Source organism: Mesoplodon mirus (genome assembly GCF_964341445.2).
Source record: "Mesoplodon mirus genome assembly, chromosome: 4".
Taxonomy (NCBI): Eukaryota; Metazoa; Chordata; class Mammalia; order Artiodactyla; family Ziphiidae; genus Mesoplodon; species Mesoplodon mirus.
In genome coordinates this window covers 185,156,069-185,162,068 of record NC_138979.1, presented here as the reverse complement: position 1 = coordinate 185,162,068, position 6,000 = coordinate 185,156,069, and positions in this window count along the sequence as shown.

The following is a 6,000-nucleotide window of genomic DNA, read 5'->3' as shown; positions in this document are numbered from 1 at the left end:
AATCATTGTCACCCTTCTTCCAGCAGAGCAAGTGGCCCCTCCCACAAGCATCCTTGGTGGTGTCTTACCAGTCAGGTGTCTCTGAAACTGTTTTTTCCTTTGTGGAATGGGGTCATCATAGCACCTACCAACAGGGCCGGGAGTTGGGTGAGGCAAGAGAGGCCCTTGCCTGAGGTGCAACATTTAAAGAGGCGCCAAAAACTCAGTAATCAAAATAAATAATACTTTAACACCATCTATTAAAAAGTCAAAATTGGGGCTTCCCTGGTGGCGCAGCGGTTGAGAGTCCGCCTGCCGATGCAGGGGACCTAGGTTTGTGCCCCAGTTGGGGAAGATCCCACATGCCACAGAGCGGCTGGGCCCGTGAGCCATGGCCGCTGAGCCTGTGTGTCCGGAGGCTGTGCTCCGCAACGGGAGAGGCCACAGCAGTGAGAGGCCCGCGTACCGCAAAAAAAAAAAGTCAAAATTAATGCAGATGTATCCATGATGAACAAAATATCGAAACTGTAAATGAAGATAGAATCAGTATATCTGAGGTTTTCTTCGGCCTCAAGCTCCCATACCCTCGGCATGACACTGCCTGTCCTAGGAGGTGGGTGGTCCTGGGTGTCCGGGGCCATCAGGGCATGGTGTCACCCGGAGACCTGGCCTGTGGTGGCCTGGATGCTGTTTGGCCCTGGGCTCCAGCATGGATCACAGGTTCTGTGCTCCTCTCACGTTCATTTTTGTATCTGTAGCCCATGGCCGGGTTCAATAACTGTGAAATAAAGGAACTTAGAGTTTGGGGACAGACGGACTCTTCAAGGTCATTTTAGCAGACCTGCTCTTTGAACAGTTAGGAAAATAAAGGTCCAAGGGGCGGGGCTTGCCCAAAGTCAGGGGCAGGGCCGGAGCAAGAAGCAGGGCCTGGCCTCACCCAGGGCTTTCTATGGGGTCTGCACATAAATTGGCTCCCTCCCAGGAGGTCTCCCCCCAACGCCAAGACGCTCCCCACCTCGGAACCTTGCAAGCCTCAGCCACAGGCCCCACAAAGGTCCTGGCAGTGAAGATGGAGGGAAGCTGGTCCTGTCCATCTCAGGCCTCAGTGTCCTCATCCATACAATGACCCAAGCCCCCTCCTGCTGTAAGAAGGCAGCCCCTTGCTTTCCCCAGTCCTTTCTGGTTTCCTCTGGCTGTTCAATTCCAACCTAATTCAGTTTGTTTATTTCATTCCAGTCTGTTCTATCTATTTCTCTCTACTTCCCATTCCAGCCTGCTCTATTGACCTTGGCTAATTATGTTTCATCCATTCATTCCATCCTGTTGTACAGTTTCCATGCCAGTGTGTATATTCCCTTCCCTTCTACTTTATTTATTTTATCCATTCCATCCTATTTGGTCCACCCCATGCCACTGTGTTTTATTTCCCCTCCTGCAGGAAGCCCCATTTCAGAGGCCCTGGCTTTCCTTGCTGGCTACAGTGGAAACATCCATCCTGCAAGCGTCGTCCCTGGGGCCCCACTTGCTGCCTTTCCAGCAAATGCCCACATGAGCTCATGTTTTGTGGTCAGGCTTTTTTTTTTTTCAAGTCAACAACCGTGAAGGCAAAGCGAGGCCTGTCTTTCATTTGATAGCTCCCAGATCCATTTCTGATCAGCCTCCATCCTCAGAGGTGTCTGTAAGATTTCAGTCGCAAGCGTTCCTGCCACCAGCTGCCCTGGGACCACTGCTTCGAGACTACAAGCTCCTTGGGAGCTGTGGCAGGGGAGGGGAGGGATCTAGGGGCTCAGCAGCGTCTCGACTCACCCTCAGGGAGAATGTTCTTGGGATGTTCAGTCTGTCCTTTCTTACTCCCTGTCCTGTGCCTTCCCCGTTTCCACGATTGTCACTCAGTAATAGGGAAACACATAGGTAAGCACACCACACACAGGAACACCCCAAGTTCCATTCCTGGTCCCCACTCTCAGCACCAGGCTCCATCGCAGAAATGAGGGCACCCACAGGTCATTTAAGGAAAGTCCATGGCTTGTTGATATTTCCTTTATTGTTGCAAAAATATCTCTCTGGGGAACCACTGATACTGGTTTGTGTTCTAGACCATTTTCTTTGCATGTACAAATGTCTAGGTAGCTATTTTACCAAAGAGATCATTCAGTCTTCTCCTACAATGATTTTTTTCACTCATGGACAGATTTTCATGCCAGTACATGTAAATCTACCACATTTTTATTGACAGTGTCATATTCCATCGTATGGAGGAATCATTTTGTTGAATGAGTTTTCTGTTGAAGGACTTTTGTTTTGCTCTTACAAATAACAGTCTGGCAAACATGCTTGTAAACACATTCTTGCATGCACATTTCTGCAACTATTTCTATCGGATGGATTCTTAGAAGTGCTCTTGATTGGTTAAGGAGTATTCATAGTTTAAAATGTGTCTGGTACAACCAAATTGTCTTTCAACTTGTCCTTTGAATCAAGTTTCCATAGTCTAGCTAGAGTGACCTTTACGAAATGAATTTGATCTTGTGATTCCTTAACATTTAGAACAAAGAAACAGCCCACCCCACTAAGTCTTTGGAAATGGGATGACTTTGAGTCCTGGAGGAACTGGGCTATTGGGTCAGGCTAAAGACTTGTCAACTCCAAGAACTTGCAAGGTGGAGTGACTCCGGGTGCCCAAAAGACCATCGGGAATAAAATTTCATCCCCTCCACCTTGGGCTCACCTCCCAAGGCCCCCCTGGAGACGGCTGCTTAAATGCTGGTTCCAGAGATTTTAAGGTGGGGTGATCTGGGACCATGGCTGATGCTGGCCCAGCCGGACCTGGGCTGATGCCCTCGAAGATGCCAGTGGGCTTGAGACTTGAGGAATTCCTCTCTTTGCTACTGGGAGCTTTGTTCTCCTATTCTACAAAATGGAGAAAATACCTCCACTCCAGATGGTTTTTGCTAAATGAGAAAGAAAAATTAACTTGTTTCGTGAACGCCAAAGGTCCTCCAATTGTGAGGCATTCTTATCAATCACCCAGAAAAGGACCATTTCTGTGCCATAAAATAACCATTTGATCTCTTCATTGCATCCTGCTTTGGAGTCCCCATCCTGGTGTACGCACTCGGTTGCCTTCCTTTTTTTCTATTTATTTTGTCCATCCCACATGCCTTGGTCCCCCCTTCCTGATCCCCCTGTGCTCTCTTCGGCGAGTGGTGGCACCAGTAGTCCGAAGACAGGGACTGGGGAGTGACTCAAGGGGCATGCTGCTGGGGTGAGTTTCTGGCTGGGTGGATGGGTGGGGGGTTGCCCTGGCAAGAGACACAGGCCAAGCCTGTCTCCATGGAGGTGAGGACGAAGGTGCTGGGAGTCCTGGACCAACCCCTGGGTCTGCCACGTGTCCTGGACCTGCTGTCGCTGGAGCTGGGGAAACTGCCTAGGATGCCTGCAGCAGAGGGTGGCCTCCTGGCGAGGAAGGAGGCTGAGCTTCTCACAGACAGTGATGCCCCAGTGCCCTCCATAGAGTCACAGTTTGGAGGCCTTGTCGTCTGGAAGCTGACATCCATCCTTCAGATAGGAAGACTGGAGTTCATAGAACCCCAACTCCATCCCCAGTGGTCCGGCTGGGCCTCAAATGCCTGCTTTTCGGTTCAGTGGGAGAAGCCAGCCGGGACGCAGGACCAGCCCAGAGCTTGCGCTAAGCCCTGGGAGGCAGAATCACGGTCTCACAGATATGGGCCCTGACACCATGTCTGGTCCAGAATATGGGCCGACATCCAGGACACGGAGTGACTCCCTGGCCTGTTCACCTCCTCAGTGCCTGGTCCAAGGAACGGGCAGTAAGTGCCACACCTGGTGTTGACCTGCTCCTGGTGGCCAAGCTGGACTCAGGCATCCTGTCATGTACTGATTCTGCATCAACAGCCCAATCACAGGACGGGTATCTTGTTCCCGCACAGAAAATTCTTGCTGCCCATTCCCCAGGGGCTCTGGACACAGTGTGTGTGTGGGGGCTTCTGCCCCAGCCCGAGGGGGATGGCGTCCAGGCCCATGGCTGACCATCCCCCCTGAACATTATTAACAGAGCAGCCGCTGCCAGGGCTCAGAATTGGTTGAGCCTCCTCGTGGGAAGATCCAATTCTCACCTGGGAAAAAGTGGAATGAGGGAGTGGGTGCTGCTTCTCGAGCTGCCAAGCAGCCCCGCACCAGCTGTGCCTGAAAGACCAGAGGCTGCCCATCTCCTGGCCCAGCTGAGCAGAAGGGGTGCCAGCAGCTCACCCTCCAAGGTCCCCCGGCTGCTCTGAGTGTCTTGGTTTTCGTGCCTATGAAATGGAGGGGCTTCGTGAGCCCTCCAAGCCCTGCAATCTTGCTCTGAGACCATCTCCCACCTCCAGGCTGCTCTGAGCTTAGAACATTCAGTAAACTCCTGGGGCACCTGCTCTGGACCAGGCATGATGCTGGGTGCTGGGTCTCAGATATAAGGCTGACCATGAGGCGTCAGGTCTGACCAGGGCTGACCATGCTGAGTGATAAGGATGGGGGTGGGGGGGGAGTGTGGTGGAGTGTGGGCTGCAGGGGGAGCTCTGAGAAGGGGTCTCTGGCCCAGGCCAGAGGCTGTCACTTATTCATTCAACAAACACTTACTGAGTATCTGAATAGGCAAAAGAAACCAGCAGTGGACAAGACCCCCGGCCTTCTGGAGCTGACATTCTAGAGGGTGGGTGGCAATAGAGAAGTACAAAAATGGTAATGTTAGACTACAGTCATGTCATGAAGAAAGCGAAATCAGTAATGCGTGTAGCGTGGCCACAGATGCTGGGGCAGGGCGCTCCTCCAGACGGGGTAGTCAAGGAGGGCCTCATGGAGAAGGTGATAACTGGGCAGAGGGTGCCGGACGGCTGCCCCAGCCATGGCTATGCTTTGGAGTCAAGCCAGAGGGACTTGCTGGTGGATGGGATGTGGGCAGTGAGCAAGAGTTCTCTGGTTTTGTGCTATTACACCTGGGACGCCAGGCTTTGGGGGGTTGCTACTCTTCCCTCTGAGAGGACATGGATGCCTCCACTGCTCGGCCCGTGGGCTGGACACCATGACTTAATTCTAACGTTGGACAGTCCGCCTCCCCCACTGAGCCCTGGATGGTGGGCTGGAGTGGGAAGGACTTCCTCCACAGGGCCGGTGCTTTGTGGGGCCTCAGTTTCCCCATCTGAAAGATGCCGGCGTGCACCCACTATTCTCTCTCTGGCTGTCATTCTCCATGCATTTTATTAGTTTTGCTTTGGGGCTCGGTCAGCAAATGTCTTCCCAATCTTCTTCCTGTTTTTCTTCCTTCTTTCCGTGGTAAATGCAATTTTCAAGTTTCTCCCTTCCATGATACTTTTTTTTTTTTTAATGATATAGTCTTTCAGAGTAGCCTTCTATTTTTACTTTTCCTTTGGCAAGATAATTTCTAGCCCTTTTCTCACCACCCATGTCAATTTCACTCGTTAATTTCCTAGCCTCTCCTTTCAGCAGGGGTCTCACCTCTGAGTACCTAATTGATTTCTTCTGTCACATAATTCCAGGGTTTCATCAATAAGCAACTTTAGAACCACTGTCAATTTCTATTTTTTTTATACCATTTGATCTGCCCAGAGGTGAGTACTCACATTAGACACAAGATGAGCTATCATTATCTCGCTGATGTCAATTTTCTCTCTGGCACCTTTCACTGAGGCAAGAATATCTTCAGGACTTCCTGTACTCCCTTGTAATTACTCTCCATTTTATTCACTCTCCTGATTCAATCCTGTGGGTTAGAAGTGTAACTTAACACACGGTTCCCATTTCAAATGTTGTTTTAATTTTCAGGGATTCTAAACACAGACCCATGCTCCCCAGTACTGCGATCTCCTATAAAGCTGGGCCGTGCTACCAGGATGATTTTGTTAATATTAAGTGGAATTTCTTTTCTATGCCTGCCTGGCTGCGATGATGCCCTTTGCCTGTTTAATGTCTTCCTTGATCGCTGCTCCCCTCAATACACAGTCAGGT